This window comes from Oncorhynchus mykiss, chromosome 22, assembly GCF_057628025.1.
Source record: "Oncorhynchus mykiss isolate SJ-2025 chromosome 22, ASM5762802v1, whole genome shotgun sequence".
Classification (NCBI taxonomy): Eukaryota; Metazoa; Chordata; class Actinopteri; order Salmoniformes; family Salmonidae; genus Oncorhynchus; species Oncorhynchus mykiss.
This window is the reverse complement of record NC_143043.1, coordinates 9,948,156-9,968,210: the sequence shown is the minus strand read 5'-3', so window position 1 is coordinate 9,968,210 and position 20,055 is coordinate 9,948,156. Positions and strand designations below refer to the sequence as shown.

General features: G+C 41.1%; 1 long non-coding RNA gene across 1 annotated transcript in view; it reads right to left on the bottom strand.

The window, feature by feature from the left end:
• The window catches only part of LOC149972793 (uncharacterized), a 548,532-nt gene that overhangs the window by 145,143 nt on the left and 383,334 nt on the right, over positions 1-20,055 (bottom strand). The gene's annotated exons all lie outside the window — the stretch shown is intronic.

The following is a 20,055-nucleotide window of genomic DNA, read 5'->3' as shown; positions in this document are numbered from 1 at the left end:
CATATTCCGGAGAGATCCTTGGTTATCACACCCCTGCAGATTGTTCTGTACTACTTATGGAAAACACACATCTCAAGATGTGGCCACTCTTGCCAACAGTGAGCCCAGTGTTAAGAACAGTTGTTGTCGTTGTTGTCAATTGTGTGTTTTTAGCATCTCTAAATTCCCAGCATTGCTAAGGTGCTTTGGAAGAGGATTAACTAATGTTGGCTGGCGTCGATGAGCAAGCCTTGCAGATTTCCTACCAGCAAGAAAAAGACAAAGAAAGAGGGGAAGGAGGAAGAAAATGCGGAAAAGGACAACAGGGAAACGGTCATAACAGCTTGTGTAAACATGATGACTTGAGAGAGGTAAAGAGGTAGAAGAGATGACTGGGGGAAGAAAGGAGAGAGGGAAGGAAATAAGGAGAGGAACGCTTTTGGCATTTGAATCCAAGCAATAATTGTCCGAAAGGAGGCGTTTTACACTTTCACACCGATACTGGAAAGAGGACTGTCTCTTTCCCCTTTTCTGCTCCTCTTCGCTCTACTCCACCCTCTGTTTAGATCTCTCTCTCTCTCCCCCATTCCCAGAAGGTGACAGTTCAGTTCCAAGCTCTTTTGTCTCTCCTCTGTCATGACTTCAAACAGCAGTACTGCTCTGGTCATACTGATGGTGCCTGAAGCGAACTGGCGCTCTGCGTCTCGGGTTTGCGTATCTCTGAGTGTCCTTGGTGACACTTTTCCTCTCCTCTCTCTCTCTGTCTCCCTCTTATTTTCTTCTCTTTCTTACTTCTTCCCTCTCTCTCGCTCTCTCTCTTTCTCTCCCTCACTCTCTCTTCCTTCTCTGTGTGGAGTAGCATCGGCAGAGAGAAGCCGTGAGGAATCTGAACGTTTACTAATTACCAAGTCGTTCAGAAATACCTCAGGGACCTACTCTGATCCTGTCAATCCATTTGGAGTTTTATGTGAATAAAAACCAATTACATGTGAAGTGACTCATATGAATACAGAATATCGTAGATTTTGATAACTTATTAGCCTGGACTGGAGAGAGGCATAAACTCAGTATATCTTGAAGTGCTGTATATTTCCACAACCCTTGATCATGTGACTGTGGTGTACTATTACAATAGCAACTTTATTACCCCCAAAGGGCAATTCGTGAGACAAACCACAATAGCATGGCCTACTTCTCATGCCAGCCCCATTCCCATAGAGAGGCCCTCATGGTTGGGCCATGGCAATGGCACAACCATAGTTGTGGGTTCTATACTTACCAACAAAACTATGATGATATTAATGTATCATGTTATCAAATAGTTATCAAATATTAGTTGTTGATGATTTTGATGTTTCCAGTTGTTGTAGTTGTTGTCATGGTTGCTGTTGATGTCACTGTAGTAGTAGTTGTTGATTTTGCTGATGTCATTGTAGTAGTTGTTGATGTTGTTGATGTCACTGTAGTAGTAGTAGTTGATGTTGATTTCACTGCAGTAGTAGTTGATGTCACTGAAGTAGTAGTTGATGTCACTGAAGTAGTAGTTGATGTCACTGTATTAGTAGTTGATGTCACTGTAGTAGTAGTTGATGTCACTGTAGTAGTAGTTGATGTCACTGTAGTAGTAGTTGATGTCACTGTAGTAGTAGTTGATGTCACTGTATTAGTAGTTGATGTCACTGTAGTAGTAGTTGATGTCACTGTAGTAGTAGTTGATGTCACTGTAGTAGTAGTTGATGTCACTGTAGTAGTAGTTGTTGATGTCACTGTATTAGTAGTTGATGTCACTGTATTAGTAGTTGATGTCACTGTAGTAGTAGTTGATGTCACTGAAGTAGTAGTTGATGTCACTGTATTAGTAGTTGATGTCACTGTAGTAGTAGTTGATGTCACTGTAGTAGTAGTTGTTGATGTCACTGTATTAGTAGTTGATGTCACTGTATTAGTAGTTGATGTCACTGTAGTAGTAGTTGATGTCACTGTAGTAGTAGTTGTTGATGTTGTTGATGTTGTTCATGTCACTGAAGTAGTAGTTGATGTCACTGGAGTAGTTGTTGATGTTGTTCATGTCACTGTAGTAGTTGTTGTTGATGTTTATGTCACTGTAGTAGAAGTTTATGTCACTGTAGTAGTAGTTGATGTCACTGGAGTAGTAATAGTTGTTGATGTTGGGTATATCCTCTAGCTCCACAATGAAATAGGGTGCAGGCCAGGCAGCAGGCTGTTAGCCAGCCTGCCAGCTTAGTGGAGTCTGCCACTAGCACAGTCAGTGTAGTCAGCTCAACTATCCCCATTGAGACCATGTCTGTGCCTCGACCTAGGTTGGGCAAAACTAAACATGGCGGTGTTCGCCTTAGCAATCTCACTAGGATAAAAAACTCCTCCATTCCTGTCATTATTGAAAGAGATCGTGATACCTCACATCTCAAAATTGGGGCTACTTAATGTTAGATCCCTTACTTCAAAGGCAATTATAGTCAATTAACTAATCAGTGATCATAATCTTGATGTGATTGGCCTGACTGAAACATGGCTTAAGCCTGATGAATTTACTGTGTTAAATGAGGCCTCACCTCCTGGTTACACTAGTGACCATATCCCCCGTGAATCCCGCAAAGGCGGAGGTGTTGCTAACATTTACGATAGCAAATTTCAATTTACAAAAAAAACAAACTACATTTTCATCTTTTGAGCTTCTAGTCATGAAATCTATGCAGCCTACTCAATCACTTTTTATTGCTACTGTTTACAGGCCTCCTGGGCCATATACAGCGTTCCTTACTGAGTTCCCTGAAATCCTATTGGACCTTGTAGTCATAGCAGATAATATTCACATTTTTGGTGACTTTAATATTAATATAGACTTTAACACTCCAAAAGGCTTTCGGAGCCATCATCGACTCACTGTCACAGTCATAATCTGGACCTATTTTTGTCCCATGGAATAAATGATTTTCCTCATAATCATGGACTATCGGACCACCATTTTATTACGTTTGCAATTGCAACAAATAATCTGCTCAGACCCCAACCAAGGAGCATCAAAAGTCGTGCTATAAATTCACAGACAACACAAAGATTCCTTGATGCCCTTCCAGACTCCCTCTGCCTACCCAAGGACGTCAGAGGACAAAAATCAGTTAACCACCTAACTTAACCTTGCGCAATACCCTATATGCAGTTGCACCCCTAAAAACTAAAAATATTTCTCTTAAGAAACTAGCTCCCTGGTATACAGAAAATACCCGAGCTCTGAAGCAAGCTTCCAGAAAATTGGAACGGAAATGGCGCCACACCAAACTGTAAGTCTTCCGACTAGCTTGGAAAGACAGTACCGTGCAGTATCGAAGAGCCCTTACTGCTGCTCGATCATCCTATTTTTCCAACTTAATTGAGGAAAATAAGAAAAATCCTAAATTTATTTTTGATACTGTCGCAAAGCTAACTAAAAAGCAGCATTCCCCAAGTGAGAATGGCTTTCACTTCAGCAGTAATAAATTCATGAACTTCTTTGTGGAAAAGATCATGATTATTGGAAAGCAAATTACGGACTCCTCATTAAATCTGCGTATTCCTTCAAAGCTCAGTTGTCCTGAGTCTGCACAACTCTGCCAGGACCTAGGATCAAGATAGACACTCAAGTGTTTTAGTACTATATCTCTTGACACAATGATGAAAATAATCATGGCTTCTAAACCTTCAAGCTGCATACTGGACCCTATTCCAACTAAACTACTGAAAGAGTTGCTTCCTGTGCTTGGCCATCCTATGTTGAACATAATAAACGGCTCTCTATCCACCGGATGTGTACCAAACTCACTAAAAGTGGCAGTAATAAAGCCTCTCTTGAAAAAGCCAAACCTTGACCCAGAAAATATAAAAAACTATCGGCCTATATCGAATCTTCCATTCCTCTCAACATTTTTAGAAAAGGCTGTTGCGCAGCAACTCACTGCCTTCCTGAAGACAAACCATGTATACCAAATGTTTCAGTCTGGTTTAGACCCCATCATAGCACTGAGACTGCACTTGTGAAGGTGGTAAATTACCTTTTAATGGCATCAGACCGAGGCTCTGCATCTGTCCTCGTGATCCTAGACCTTAGCGGTGCTTTTGATACCATCGATCACCACATTCTTTTGGAGAGATTGGAAACCCAAATTGGTCTACACGGACAAGTTCTGGCCTGGATTAGATCTTATCTGTCAGAAAGATAACAGTTTGTCTCTGTGAATGGTTTGTCATCAACTGTAAATTTCAGTGTTCCTCAAGGTTCCTCAAACTTTCTAATTTTTAACTGGGACAAAACAGAGATGCTTGTTCTAGTTCCTAAGAAACAAAGAGATCTTCTGTTGAATATGACAATTACTCTTAATGGTTGTACAATCGTCTTAAATAAAACTGTGAAGGACCTCGGCGTTACTCTGGACCCTGATCTCTCTTTTGACGAACATATCAAGACTGTTTCAAGGACAGATTTTTCCATCTACGTAACATTGCAAAAATCAGAAACTTTCTGTCCAAAAATGATGCCGAAAAATGAATCCATGCTTTTGTCACTTCTAGGTTAAACTACTGCAATAATCTACTTTCCGCCTACCCGGATAAAGCACTAAATAAACTTCAGTTAGTGCTAAATACGGCTGCTAGAATCCTGACTAGAAACAATTTTTTATGATCATATTACTCCAGTGCTAGCCTCCCTACTCCTGTCAAGGCAAGGGCTGATTTCAAGGTTTTACTGCTAACCTACAAAGCATTACATGGGCTTGCTCCTACCTATCTCTCTGATTTGGTCCTGCCGTACATACCTACACGTACGCTACGGTCACAAGATGCAGGCCTCCTAATTGTCCCTAGAATTTCTAAGCAAACAGCTGGAGGCAGGGATTTCTCCTATAGAGCTCCATTTTTATGGAATGGTCTGCCTACCCATGTGAGAGACGCAAACTCGGTCTCAACCTTTAAGTCTTTACTGAAGACTCATCTCTTCAGTGGGTCATATGATTGAGTGCAGTCTGGCCCAGGAGTGTGAAGGTGAACGGAAAGGCTCTGGAGCAACGAACTGCCCTTGCTGTCTCTGCCTGGCCGGTTCCCCTCTTTCCACTGGGATTCTCTGCATCTAACCCTATTACAGGGGCTGAGTCACTGGCTTACTGGTGCTCTTTCATGCCGTCCCTAGGAGGGGTGCGTCACTTGAGTGGGTTGAGTCACTGATGTGATCTACCTGTCTGGGTTGGCGCCCCCCCTTGGGTTGTGCCGTGGCGGAGATCTTTGTGGGCTATACTCGGCCATGTCTCAGGATGGTAAGTTGGTGGTTGAAGATATCCCTCTAGTGGTTTGGGGGCTGTGCTTTGGCAAAGTGGGTGGGGTTATATCCTTCCTGTTTGGCTCTGTCTGGGGGTATCATCGGATGGGGCCACAGTGTCTCCTGACCCCTCCTGTCTCAGCCTCCAGTATTTATGCTGCAGTAGTTTATGTGTCGGGGGGCTAGTGTCAGTTTGTTATATCTGGAGTACTTCTCCTGTCTTATCCGGTGTCCAGTGTGAATTTAAGTATGCTCTCTCTAATTCTCTCTTTTTCTCTTTCTTTCTCTCTCTTGGAGGACCTGAGTCATAGGACCATGCCTCAGCACTACCTGGCATGATGACTCCTTGCTGTCCCCAGTCCACCTGGCCCTGCTGCTGCTCCAGTTTCAACTGTTCTGCCTGCGGCTATGGAATCCTGACCTGTTCACCGGATGTGCTACCTGTCCAAGACCTATTATTTGACCATGCTGGTCATTTATGAACATTTGAACATCTTGGCCATGTTCTGTTATAATCTCCACCTGGCACAGCCAGAAGAGGACTGGCCACCCCTCATAGCCTGGTTCCTCTCTAGGTTTCTTCCTAGGTTTTGGCCTTTCTAGGGAGTTTTTCCTAGCCACCGTGCTTCAACACCTGCATTGCTTGCTGTTTGGGGTTTTTAGGCTGGGTTTCTGTACAGCACTTTGAGATATCAGCTGATGTACGAAGGGGTATATGAATACATTTGATTTGATTTGATGTTGATGTTGTTGTGGTCACTGTAGTAGTAGATGTTAATGTTGTTGATGTCAATGTAATGGTAGTTGTTGATGTCACTGTAGTAGTAGTTGTTGATGTCACTTTAGTAGTAGTTGTTGATGTCACTGTAGTAGTAATTGTTGATGTCACTGTAGTAGTAGTTGTTGTTCATGTTACTGTAGTAGTAGATGTTGATGTTAGTGTACTAGTAGTTGATGTCACCCTAGAAGTCCTTGTTGATGTTATTGATGTCACTGTAGTAGTTGTTGTTGATGTTTATGTCACTGTAGTAGTAGTTGATGTCACTGTAGTAGTAGTTGTTGATGTTGCTGATGTCACTATAGTAGTAGTTGTTGATGTTGTTGATGTCACTGTAGTAGTAGTTGATGTCACTGTAGTATTAGATGTAGATGTCGTTGATGTCAATGTAGTGGTAGTTGTTGATGTTGCTGATGTCACTATAGTAGTAGTTGATGTCACTGTAGTAGTAATTCATGTCACTGTAGTAGTAATTGTTGATGTCACTGTAGTAGTAGTTGATGTTGATGTCACTGTAGTAGTAGTTGTTGTTCATGTTACTGTAGTAGTAGATGTTGATGTCACTGTACTAGTAGTTTATGTCACCCTAGTAGTCCTTGTTGATGTTATTGATGTCACTGTAGTAGTTGTTGTTGATGTTTATGTCACTGTAGTAGTAGTTGATGTCACTGTAGTAGTAATTGATGTCACTGCAGTAGTAGTTTATGTCACTGTAGTGGCAGTAGTTGTTGATGTTGATGTTACTGTAGTAGTAGTTGATGTCACTGTAGTAGTAGTTGTTGATGTTGCTGATGTCACTATAGTAGTAGTGGTTGATGTTGATGTCACTGTAATAGTAGTTGTTGATGTTGTTGATGTCACTGTAGTAGGAGATGTTGATGTTGTTGATGTCACTGTAGTGGTAGTTGTTGATGTTTGTTGATGTCACTGTAGTAGGAGATGTTGATGTTGTTGATGTCACTGTAGTGGTAGTTGTTGATGTTTGTTGATGTCACTGAAGTAGTTATTGATGTCACTGTAGTAGCAGTGGTTGATGTTGTTGAGGTCACTGTAGTAGTAGTTGTTGATGTTGTTGAGGTCACTGTAGTAGGAGATGTTGATGTTGTTGATGTCACTGTAGTGGTAGTTGTTGATGTTTGTTGATGTCACTGAAGTAGTTATTGATGTTGATGTCACTGTAGTAGTAGTTGTTGATGTTGATGTCATTGTAGTAGTAGTTATTGATGTCACTGTAGTAGTAGTTGTTGATGTTGCTGATGTCACTATAGTAGTAGTTGTTGATGTTGCTGTAGTAGTAGTTGTTGATGTTTTTGATTTCACTGTAGTAGTAGTTGTTGATGTTTTTGATTTCACTGTAGTGGTAGTTGTTGATGTTTGTTGATGTCACTGAAGTAGTTATTGATGTTGATGTCACTGTAGTAGTAGTTGTTGATGTTGATGTCATTGTAGTAGTAGTTATTGATGTCACTGTAGTAGTAGTTGTTGATGTTGCTGTAGTAGTAGTTGTTGATGTTGATGTCACTGTAGTGGTAGTTGTTGATGTTGATGTCACTGTAGTAGTAGTTGATGTCACTGTATTAGTAGTAGTAGTTGATGTTGTTGATGTCACTGTAGTAGTAGTTGATGTCACTGTAGTAGTAATTCATGTCACTGCAGTAGTAGTTGTTGATGTTGATGTCACTGTAGTAGTAGTTGATGTCACTGTAGTAGTAGTTGATGTCACTGTAGTAGTAGTTGATGTCACTGTAGTAGTAGTTGATGTCACTGTAGTAGTAGTTGATGTCACTGTAGTAGTAGTTGATGTCACTGTAGTAGTAGTTGATGTCACTGTAGTAGTAGTTGATGTCACTGTAGTAGTAGTTGTTGATGTTGTTGATGTCACTGTAGTAGTAGTTGATGTCACTCTAGTAGTAGCAGTAGTTGATGTTGTTGATGTCACTGTAGTAGTAGTTGATGTCACTGTAGTGGTAGTTGATGTCACTGTAGTATTAGATGTAGATGTCGTTGATGTCAATGTAGTGGTAGTTGATGTTGTTGATGTCACTATAGTAGTAGTTGTTGTTGATGTTTATGTCACTGTAATAGTAGTTGTTGATGTTGCTGATGTCACTATAGTAGTAGTTGATGTCACTGTAGTAGTAATTCATGTCACTGTAGTAGTAATTGTTGATGTCACTGTAGTAGTAGTTGATGTTGATGTCACTGTAGTAGTAGTTGTTGTTAATGTTACTGTAGTAGTAGATGTTGATGTCACTGTACTAGTAGTTTATGTCACCCTAGTAGTCCTTGTTGATGTTATTGATGTCACTGTAGTAGTTGTTGTTGATGTTTATGTCACTGTAGTAGTAGTTGATGTCACTGTAGTAGTAATTGATGTCACTGCAGTAGTAGTTTATGTCACTGTAGTGGCAGTAGTTGTTGATGTTGATGTTACTGTAGTAGTAGTTGATGTCACTGTAGTAGTAGTTGTTGATGTTGCTGATGTCACTATAGTAGTAGTGGTTGATGTTGATGTCACTGTAATAGTAGTTGTTGATGTTGATGTCACTGTAGTAGTAGTTGATGTCACTGTAGTGGCAGTGATTGATGTTGTTGATGTCACTGTAGTAGTAGTTTATGTCACTGTAGTAGTAGTTGTTGATGTTGATGTCACTGTAGTAGTTGTTGATGTCACTGTAGTAGTAGTTGATGTCACTGTAGTAGTAGTTGTTGATGTTGTTGATGTCACTGTAGTAGTAGTTGTTGATGTTGCTGATGTCACTATAGTAGTAGTTGTTGATGTTGATGTCACTGTAATAGTAGTTGTTGATGTCGATGTCACTGTAGTAGTAGTTGATGTCACTGTAGTAGTTGTTGATGTCACTGTAGTGGCAGTGGTTGATGTTGTTGATGTCACTGTAGTAGCAGTGGTTGATGATGTTGTTGATGTCACTGTAGTAGTAGTTGTTGATGTTGCTGATGTCACTATAGTAGTAGTTGTTGATGTTGATGTCACTGTAATAGTAGTTGTTGATGTTGATGTCACTGTAGTAGTAGTTGATGTCACTGTAGAAGTTGTTGATGTCACTGTAGTGGCAGTGGTTGATGTTGTTGATGTCACTGTAGTAGTAGTTTATGTCACTGTAGTAGTAGTTGATGTCACTGTAATAGCAGTGGTTGATGTTGTTGATGTCACTGTAGTAGTAGTTGTTGATGTTGTTGATGTCACTGCAGTATTAGATGTAGATGTTGCTGATGTCACTGTAGTAGTAGTTGTTGATGTTGTTGATGTCACTGTAGTAGTAGTTGATGTCACTGTAGTGGTAGTTGTTGATGTTGCTGATGTCACTATAGTAGTAGTTGTTGTTGATGTTGATGTCACTATAGTAGTAGTAGTTATTGATGTTGTTGATGTCACTGTAGTAGTAGTTGATGTCACTGTAGTAGTAGTTGATGTCACTGTAGTATTAGATGTAGATGTTGTTGATGTCACTGTCGTAGTAGTTGTTGTTGATGTTTATGTCACTGTAGTAGTAGGAGTTGTTGATGTTGTTGATGTCACTGCAGTATTAGATGTAGATGTTGTTGATGTCACTGTAGTGGTAGTTGTTAATGTTATTGATGTCACTGTAGTAGTTATTGATGTCACTGTAGTAGTAGTTGTTGATGTTGCTGATGTCACTATAGTAGTAGTTGTTGTTGATGTTTATGTCACTGTAGTAGTAGTTGTTGATGTTGCTGTCACTGTAGTAGTAGTTGATGTTGATGTCACTGTAGTAGTAGATGTTGATGTCACTGTACTAGTAGTTGATGTCACCCTAGTAGTCCTTGTTGATGTTATTGATGTCACTGTAGTAGTTGTTGTTGATGTTTATGTCACTGCAGTAGTAGTTTATGTCACTGTAGTAGTTGTTGTTGATGTTTATGTCACTGTAGTAGTAGTCGATGTCACTGTAGTAGTAGTTGATGTCACTGTAGTAGTAGTTTATGTCACTGTAGTAGTAGTTGTTGATGTTGATGTCACTGTAGTAGTAGTTGATGTCACTGTAGTAGTAGTTGATGTCACTGTATTAGTAGTAGTTGATGTCACTGTAGTAGGAGATGTTGATGTTGTTGATGTCACTGAAGTAGTTTTTGATGTTGATGTCACTGTAGTAGTAGTTGTTGATGTTGATGTCACTGTAGTAGTAGTTGATGTCACTGTAGTAGTAGTTGATGTCACTGTAGTAGTAGTTGATGTCACTGTAGTAGTAGTTGATGTCACTGTAGTAGTAGTTGATGTCACTGTAGTAGTAGTTGATGTCACTGTAGTAGTAGTTGATATCACTGTAGTAGTAGTTGATGTCACTGTATTAGTAGTAGTTGATGTCACTGTAGTAGTAGTTGATATCACTGTAGTGGTAGTAGTTGATGTCACTGTAGTAGTAGTAGTTGATGTCACTGTAGTAGTAGTTGATGTCACTGTAGTGGTAGTAGTTGATGTTGATGTCACTGTAGTAGTAGTAGTTGATGTCACTGTAGTAGTAGTTGATGTCACTGTAGTAGTAATTGATGTCACTGCAGTAGTAGTTTATGTCACTGTAGTAGTAGTTGTTGATGTCACTGTAGTAGTAGTTGATGTCACTGTAGTAGTAGTAGTTGATGTTGATGTCACTGTAGTAGTAGTAGTTGATGTCACTGTAGTAGTAGTTGATGTCACTGTAGTAGTAATTGATGTCACTGCAGTAGTAGTTTATGTCACTGTAGTAGTAGTTGTTGATGTCACTGTAGTAGTAGTTGATGTCACTGTAGTAGTAGTTGATGTCACCCTAGAAGTCCTTGTTGATGTTATTGATGTCACTGTCGTAGTTGTTGTTGATGTTTATGTCACTGTAGTAGTAGTTGATGTCACGGTAGTAGTAGTTGATGTCACTGCAGTAGTAGTTCATGTCACTGTAGTAGTTGTTGATGTCACTGTAGTAGTAGTTGTTGATGTTGATGTCACTGTAGTAGTTGTTGATGTCACTGTAGTAGTTGTTGATGTCCCTGTAGTAGCAGTGGTTGATGTTGTTGATGTCACTGTAGTAGTAGTTGTTGATGTTGTTGATGTCACTGTAGTAGTAGTTGTTGATGTTGATGTCACTGTAGTAGTAGTTGTTGATGTCATTGTAGTATTAGATGTAGATGTTGTTGATGTCACTGTAGTAGGAGATGTTGTTGTTGTTGATGTCACTGTAGTAGTAGTTTTTGATGTTGATGTCACTGTAGTAGTAGTTGTTGATGTTGATGTCACTGTAGTAGTAGTTGATGTCACTGTAGTAGTAGTTGATGTCACTGTAGTAGTAGTTGATGTCACTGTAGTAGTAGTTGATATCACTGAAGTAGTAGTTGATGTCACTGTAGTAGTAGTTGATGTCACTGTAGTAGTAGTTGATATCACTGTAGTAGTAGTTGATGTCACTGTAGTAGTAGTTGATGTCACTGTAGTAGTAGTTGATGTCACTGTAGTAGTAGTTGATATCACTGTAGTAGTAGTAGTTGATGTTGATGTCACTGTAGTAGTAGTAGTTGATATCACTGTAGTAGTAGTTGTTGATGTTGATGTCACTATAGTAGTAGATGTTGTTGATGTCACTGTAGTAGTAGTTGATGTCACTGTAGTAGTAGTTGATATCACTGTAGTAGTAGTTGATGTCACTGTAGTAGTAGTTGATATCACTGTAGTAGTAGTTGATGTCACTGTAGTAGTAGTTGATATCACTGTAGTAGTAGTTGATGTCACTGTAGTAGTAGTTGATGTCACTGTAGTAGTAGTTGATATCACTGTAGTAGTAGTTGTTGATGTTGATGTCACTATAGTAGTAGATGTTGTTGATGTCACTGTAGTAGTAGTTGATGTCACTGTAGTAGTAGTTGATATCACTGTAGTAGTAGTTGATGTCACTGTAGTAGTAGTTGATATCACTGTAGTAGTAGTTGATGTCACTGTAGTAGTAGTTGATATCACTGTAGTAGTAGTTGATGTCACTGTAGTAGTAGTTGATGTCACTGTAGTAGTAGTTGATGTCACTGTAGTAGTAGTTGATATCACTGTAGTAGTAGTTGATATCACTGTAGTAGTAGTTGATGTCACTGTAGTAGTAGTTGATGTCACTGTAGTAGTAGTAGTAGTTGTTGTTGATGTCACTGTAGTAGTAGTTGTTGATGTTGTTGATGTCACTGTAGTAGTAGTTGTTGATGTTGCTGATGTCACTGTAGTAGTAGTTGTTGATGTTGTTGATGTCACTATAGTAGTAGTTGTTGTTGATGTTTATGTCACTGTAGTAGTAGTTGATGATGTCACTATAGTAGTAGATGTTGTTGATGTCACTGTAGTAGTAGTTGATGTCACTGTAGTAGTAGTAGTAGTTGTTGTTGATGTCACTGTAGTAGTAGTAGTAGTTGTTGATGTTGTTGATGTCACTGTAGTAGTAGTAGTAGTAGTTGTTGTTGATGTCACTGTAGTAGTAGTTGTTGATGTTGTTGATGTCACTGTAGTAGTAGTTGATGTCACTGTAGTAGTAGTTGATATCACTGTAGTAGTAGTTGATGTCACTGTAGTAGTAGTTGATATCACTGTAGTAGTAGTTGATGTCACTGTAGTAGTAGTTGATATCACTGTAGTAGTAGTTGATGTCACTGTAGTAGTAGTTGATGTCACTGTAGTAGTAGTTGATATCACTGTAGTAGTAGTTGTTGATGTTGATGTCACTATAGTAGTAGATGTTGTTGATGTCACTGTAGTAGTAGTTGATGTCACTGTAGTAGTAGTTGATATCACTGTAGTAGTAGTTGATGTCACTGTAGTAGTAGTTGATATCACTGTAGTAGTAGTTGATGTCACTGTAGTAGTAGTTGATATCACTGTAGTAGTAGTTGATGTCACTGTAGTAGTAGTTGATGTCACTGTAGTAGTAGTTGATGTCACTGTAGTAGTAGTTGATATCACTGTAGTAGTAGTTGATATCACTGTAGTAGTAGTTGATGTCACTGTAGTAGTAGTTGATGTCACTGTAGTAGTAGTAGTAGTTGTTGTTGATGTCACTGTAGTAGTAGTTGTTGATGTTGTTGATGTCACTGTAGTAGTAGTTGTTGATGTTGCTGATGTCACTGTAGTAGTAGTTGTTGATGTTGTTGATGTCACTATAGTAGTAGTTGTTGTTGATGTTTATGTCACTGTAGTAGTAGTTGATGATGTCACTATAGTAGTAGATGTTGTTGATGTCACTGTAGTAGTAGTTGATGTCACTGTAGTAGTAGTAGTAGTTGTTGTTGATGTCACTGTAGTAGTAGTAGTAGTTGTTGATGTTGTTGATGTCACTGTAGTAGTAGTAGTAGTAGTTGTTGTTGATGTCACTGTAGTAGTAGTTGTTGATGTTGTTGATGTCACTGTAGTAGTAGTAGTAGTAGTTGTTGTTGTTGATGTCACTGTAGTAGTAGTAGTAGTAGTTGTTGTTGATGTCACTGTAGTAGGAGATGTTGATGTTGTTGATGTCACTGTAGTGGTAGTTGTTGATGTTGCTGATGTCACTGTAGTAGTAGTTGTTGATGTTGTTGATGTCACTGTAGTAGTAGTAGTAGTAGTTGTTGTTGATGTCACTGTAGTAGTAGTAGTAGTTGTTGATGTTGTTGATGTCACTGTAGTAGTAGTAGTTGTTGATGTTGTTGATGTCACTGTAGTAGTTGTTGATGTTGTTGATGTCACTGTAGTAGTAGTTGTTGATGTTGCTGATGTCACTGTAGTAGTAGTAGTAGTAGTTGTTGTTGATGTCACTGTAGTAGTAGTAGTAGTAGTTGTTGATGTTGTTGATGTCACTGTAGTGGTAGTTGTTGATGTTGTTGATGTCACTGTAGTAGTAGTAGTAGTAGTTGTTGTTGATGTCACTGTAGTAGTAGTAGTAGTTGTTGATGTTGTTGATGTCACTGTAGTAGTAGTAGTTGTTGATGTTGTTGATGTCACTGTAGTAGTTGTTGATGTTGTTGATGTCACTGTAGTAGCAGTAGTTGTTGTTGATGTCACTGTAGTAGTTGATGTTGATGTCACTGTAGTGGTAGTTGTTGATGTTGCTGATGTCACTGTAGTAGTAGTAGTAGTTGTTGATGTTGTTGATGTCACTGTAGTAGTAGTAGTAGTTGTTGATGTTGTTGATGTCACTGTAGTAGTAGTAGTAGTTGTTGATGTTGTTGATGTCACTGTAGTAGTAGTAGTAGTTGTTGATGTTGTTGATGTCACTGCAGTAGTAGTAGTAGTTGTTGTTGTGGTTGTCAGGACTTTGCTTTGAGCTGCCCAGGCAGGATTTCCAGAGAGAGAGACAGAGAGACTTACACGTGTCTGTTTGAATCCCCTTCTCGGGCGTCTCATTTCAGGAGCACTGTAACTAGATGCCTCCTGGTCGTGGAACACAAAGTACTTGACCGAGGGCCAGAGCTGCATCTCATCTCCTCCTCCCCCCATGCTCGCCCCCCTCCATCCCTCCATCCCCCCACCTGACTGTTTCAGGTTACACCTCATCCCCTCCCTCACTGTTGCCCTGAGAAGTGGGAGGCAGGTAAGTTACTCTCAGGTGTGTGTGTGAGTGTATGTGTTCGCTTGTATCTGTGTATGTGTGTGTGTGTGTGTGTATATGAGTGAGTATGTGAGTCAGACAGGTGAGCTACTCTCAGGTGTATGTGGGCTGGGCTGGCAGTGTATTCTGATTGGGTGAGCTGAGGCGTGGAGGAGGCTGCCTTTCAACCACTGATCGCCAGAAGTACTCATCTGATAAGGCCCTGCCTGCCTGCCTGCCTGCCTGCCTGCCTGCCTGCCAGCCTGCCAGCCCACCTCTAGCTCCACGGCTGCCAGGGTCACTCCACCCCACCCTGGAGGTCAAACGGTTAGTTACAGACCCCCTTAGACACAATGCTGTGGGCAGGGCAGGAGGAGGAAGAGAGGGAGCCACGGTGAGTTCTGTGTGCAGGGTAGGTGGAGTGGTGCTGGCATCTCTAGTTTTCATCACTCACTCACTCGCAAGTCAGTCACACTCTAACTATAGCCCCCAGGCTTACCCAAGCTGTCTCTGCCTCCCTCCCTCCCAGTCTCTCTCTCTCTCTCAATTCAATTCTTTGGGTTTTATCGGTATGGGAAACACATGTTTAAATCGCCAAAACAAGTGAAATAGATAACAAGCCAAAGTAAAATAAACAATAAAAGATTAACAATAAACATTACACTCCCAAAAGTTCCAAAGGAATAAAAACATTTCAAATGTCATTTTATGTCTATATACAGTGTTGTAACGATATGCAAATAGTTAAAGTACAAAAGGGAAAATAATTAAACATAGGTATGGGTTGTATTTACAATGGGGTTTGTTCTCCACTGGTTGCCCTTTTCTTGTGGCAACAGGTCACAAATCTTGTGATGGCACACTGTGGTATTTCATCCAATAGATATGGGAGTTTATCAAAATTGGACTTGTTTTCAAATTATTTGTGGGTCTGTGTAATCCGAGGGAAATATGTGTCTCTAATATAGCAGGAGGTTAGGAAGTGCAGCTCAGTTTCCACCTCATTTTGTGGGCAGTGTGCAAATAGCCTGTCTTCTCTTGAAAGCCAGGTCTGCCTACGGCGGCACCTCTCAACAGCAAGGCTGTGCTCATTGAGTCTGTACATAGTCAAAGCTATCCTTCCTCTTGGTTACACACAGTGGTCAGCTATTCTGACACTGTGTGCTCTCTGTTAAGGGCCAAATAGGATTCTAGTTTGCTTTGTATTTTTGTTCATTCTTCCAATGTGTCAAGTAATTATCTTTTTGTTTTCTCATGATTTGGTTGGGTCTAATTGTGTTGCAGGCCCCTAAGCAAGCTGGTCCTGGGGCTCTGTTCACAAACACAAACAGACCCACAGAGCCCCAGGACCAGCTTGCTTAGGGGCCTCTTCTCCAGGTTCATCTCTCTGTAGGTGATTGCTTTGTTAAGGAAGGTTTGGGAATCGCTTCCTTTTAGGTGGTTGTAGAATTTAACAGCTCTTTTCTGTATTTTGATCATTAGCGGATATCGGCCTAATTCTGCTCTGCATGCATTATTTGGTGTTTAAAGTTGTACACAGAGGATATTTTTACAGAATTATGCATGAAGAGTCTCAATTTGGTGTTTGTCCTATTTTGTGAATTCTTGGTTGGTAAGTGGTTCAGTACTTAGAACCATAAAGGGCAAGGGGTTCTATAACTGATTCAAGTATTTTTTGCCAGATCCTAACTTGGTTTGTTGAATTTTATGTTTGTTTTGATTGCATAGAAGGCCCTTCTTGCCTTGTCTTGCCTTGTCTCTCAGATCGTTCACAGCTTTGTGGAAGTTACCTGTGGCGCTGATCTCTCTCTCTCTCTTTCGCTCTCTCTTTCTCTCTCTCTCTCTCTTTCTCTCACTTTCTCTCTCTTTCTCTCTCTCTCTCTCTTTCGCTCTCTCTTTCTCTCTCTCTCTCGCTTTCTCTCGCTTTCTCTCTCTTTCTCTCTCCTTCTCCCTCTTTTTCTCTTGCTCTTTCTCTCTCTTTCTCTTTCTCCCTCTCTCTCTTTCTTTTTCTCTCTCTTTCTCTTTCTCTCTCTCTCTTTCTCTCTCTTTCTCTTTCTCTCTCTCTCTTTCTCTCTCCTTCTCCCTCTCTCTCTTTCTCTCTCCTCCCTCTCTCTCTCTATTTCTCTCTATTTCTCTTTCTCTCTCTTTCTCTCTTTCTCTTTCTCTCTCTCTCTCTCTCTCTCCTTATCCCTCTCTCTCTCTCCTTCTCCCTCTCTCTCTCTCCTTCTCCCTCTCTCTCTCTTTCTCTCTCCTTCTCCCTCTTTTTCTCTTGCTCTTTCTCTCTTTATTTCTCCCTCTCTTTCTTTCTTTCTCTCTCTTTCTCTCTCTTTCTCTCTCTCTTTCTTCCTCTTTCTATCTCTCTCTCTTTCTTCCTCTTTCTCTCTCCCTCTCTTTCTATCTCTCTTTCTCTCTCTCTGCCTGTCTTTATTTCTATCTTCTTTCAACCTCTCTCTGGGGGGGGGGGGGGGGGGGGGGGGGGATCAACACATTATTCTGTCCCCCCTGGAATTGTTGGCCAGGCCAATCCCGGTTCCCCCCAGGGTGTGCTCTAAGTACAGGACCCTGGACCCAGTAACATTTCCACTGAGCTGACCTTTGCTGCGGCCATTGACTGAGGACTGACACGCTTGAAGAAAGTGCTGCTCACTGTGCCACACACTTAGAGAGGAGCAAACACACTGATACACACTTTGAAGGAACAGACTCTCTCAAACACACACACACACACACACACACACACACACACACACACACACACACACACAAATCAGAGAGAGAAGCAAAGGCCACATCATCAAGGCCATAAAACAACATGAAACTCCAGTGAATAGGTAAGCATTGGTCAGGTACAGTTCACTGTGATAATAACATGGTAAGAGCCCACCCTAAGCCAGGTCAATCAACCTCTCTACCTCCACACTCTGTGTGACACCTGTTCCAAATAAAGATAATTGGTCAATTTAGCATAATTGAGTTCTGCTACGCTCTCTGAAATCAAGACATTGTGGTCAGCCATTGGGTGTAAATTTGTTGATGGGCTTCTTACTTTGTTTTGTCCCAAGGTGAACACTGATTTTCTCTATAACCTGACCCCAGGTCATCTCATTTAGCAGCATGTTGAACTCCTTTTGAACGTGGCATGATGAAATGTACTTATTTCACCCCTGCTTTGTTTTCATCTTTATTCTGTTAGACCTGCTTCTGACTTGCATCATACTTGATTAGTTTCTGTCTGCGGGCTGTTTGTTTGGCTCTCAAAGAAAACAGTGTTACTTATTCTGAGCACAGAGCAACTAGCTCCCAGGGGCAACTCTCAGTCATCAGATAGACTCACAATACTCACATAGACAAACAAACACACTACTTCCTGAGACTCATTTACAGAAATACTGACTCAGCTCTGATAACTCCTAAATCCCAGTGTGCGTGCGAGAGAGAGAGAGAAAGAGAGAGAGAGAGAGAGTGAGAATCTACTGCACTGCATCGCCAATGAACTGTAGAATCAGAAATCATTTGAGAGCGACAGAGAGTTAAAAGTAGCACAGTTCATAGTTCCCAGTGTACAATGTAAACGAACATGGGTAGAGGGCAGTAAGTAGGCAGTAGTAACCAACCCAAGGTCCATATAAAACACCAACCCGTGGTGTCACTGCAACAACAGAATTACGCCATGGGTTAACGTTTTAATTACGCCATATGGTTCCGTATCTTAGCTGTCAGTCAAACTCCACAAATGTGAAACTAAAACTTCATTCATTGCGGTTAGGGTTAAGGTTAGGGTTAAGGTTAAGGTTAGGGTTAGGATTAAGGTTAGGGTTAAGGTTAAGGTTAGGTTTAGGGTTAAGGTTAAGGTTAGGGTTAAGGTTAGGGTTAGGGTTAGGGTTAAGGTTAGGGTTAAGGTTAGGGATTGGGTAAAAAAAACAATCAACAAAAATGAGTGCATGGCACTGGGATTGAACACAGACCCTTGGAGCCAGTGTCTTCGGCTTAACTCCCACCCACAATCGCTAGCAAGCAGCAAGGCTACTAGATGGTAATAGGTGTTGACGTTGCCTCTAGTGGACAGTATGGCCTACACATTTGGCCAGGTCCAAAACGAGTCTGGTTCCTGCAGAATTGGCACCTCCTGACACATTCCATAAGAAAATGGGCTGTAACAGAGGCTTGTTGTGGTTTTACCACCGGCTCTTATCACCTTCTCCCTGTCTATCTGCTATCCCTCCATCCATCACGCCAGTGTTCCAAAAGGGGCGCGGCCATGCATGGCCGATGATGTGAGTGCTCCTGAGAGTGGCGGGAGGACCTAACACTGAACTAACCATCAACCCTGCCCTCCTGATTCCTCCATCCTCCTCTGCCACCCTCCCTCTTTTTTCTCAGAACTATTATCTCTGAACAGGAAGCCAAACCGCCAGCGGCTCAGGTGTTACCTGTTTTGGTTCTGATCCGTTACCCTGGTCACCTGTTACCTCTCTCTGACTGCACACACACACACACACACACACACACACACACACACACACACACACACACACACACACACACACACACACACACACACACACACACACACACACACACACACACACACACATACATACATACATACATACATACATACATACATACATACATACATACATACATACATACATACATACATATACATACATACATACATACACAACACAAACAAACACATACAGCTCTGTTCACTGACCCTGGCAGTCTGATGGATAGGTCTGATGAAGTCATATCACACATGACTAGGAGAAGGGAGGTGAAACTGTAGACTGTGCTAATTAGCTGACTGGATGAAGAGAGATAGAGATAGAGGGAGAAAGAGAGAGGGAGAGATACGAGATGGAAGGAGAAAGAGAGAGGGTTAAGTCACGGAAGGAGAAGGAGAGAGGGATAAGAGATGGAAGGAGAGAGGGATAAGACATGGAAGGAGAAGGAGAGAGGGTTAAGACATGGAAGGAGAAGGAGAGAGGGATAAGACATGGAAGGAGAAGGAGAGAGGGTTAAGACATGGAAGGAGAAGGAGAGAGGGGTAAGACATGGAAGGAGAAGGAGAGAGGGTTAAGACATGGAAGGAGAAGGAGAGAGGGTTAAGACATGGAAGGAGAAGGAGAGAGGGATAAGACATGGAAGGAGAAGGAGAGAGGGATAAGACATGGAAGGAGAAGGAGAGAGCGATAAGACATGGAAGGAGAAGGAGAGAGGGTTAAGACATGGAAGGAGAAGGAGAGAGCGATAAGACATGAAAGGAGAAGGAGAGAGCGATAAGACATGAAAGGAGAAGGAGAGAGCGATAAGACATGAAAGGAGAAGGAGAGAGGGTTAAGACATGGAAGGAGAAGGAGAGAGGGTTAAGACATGGAAGGAGAAGGAGAGAGGGATAAGACATGGAAGGAGAAGGAGAGAGGGATAAGACATCGAAGGAG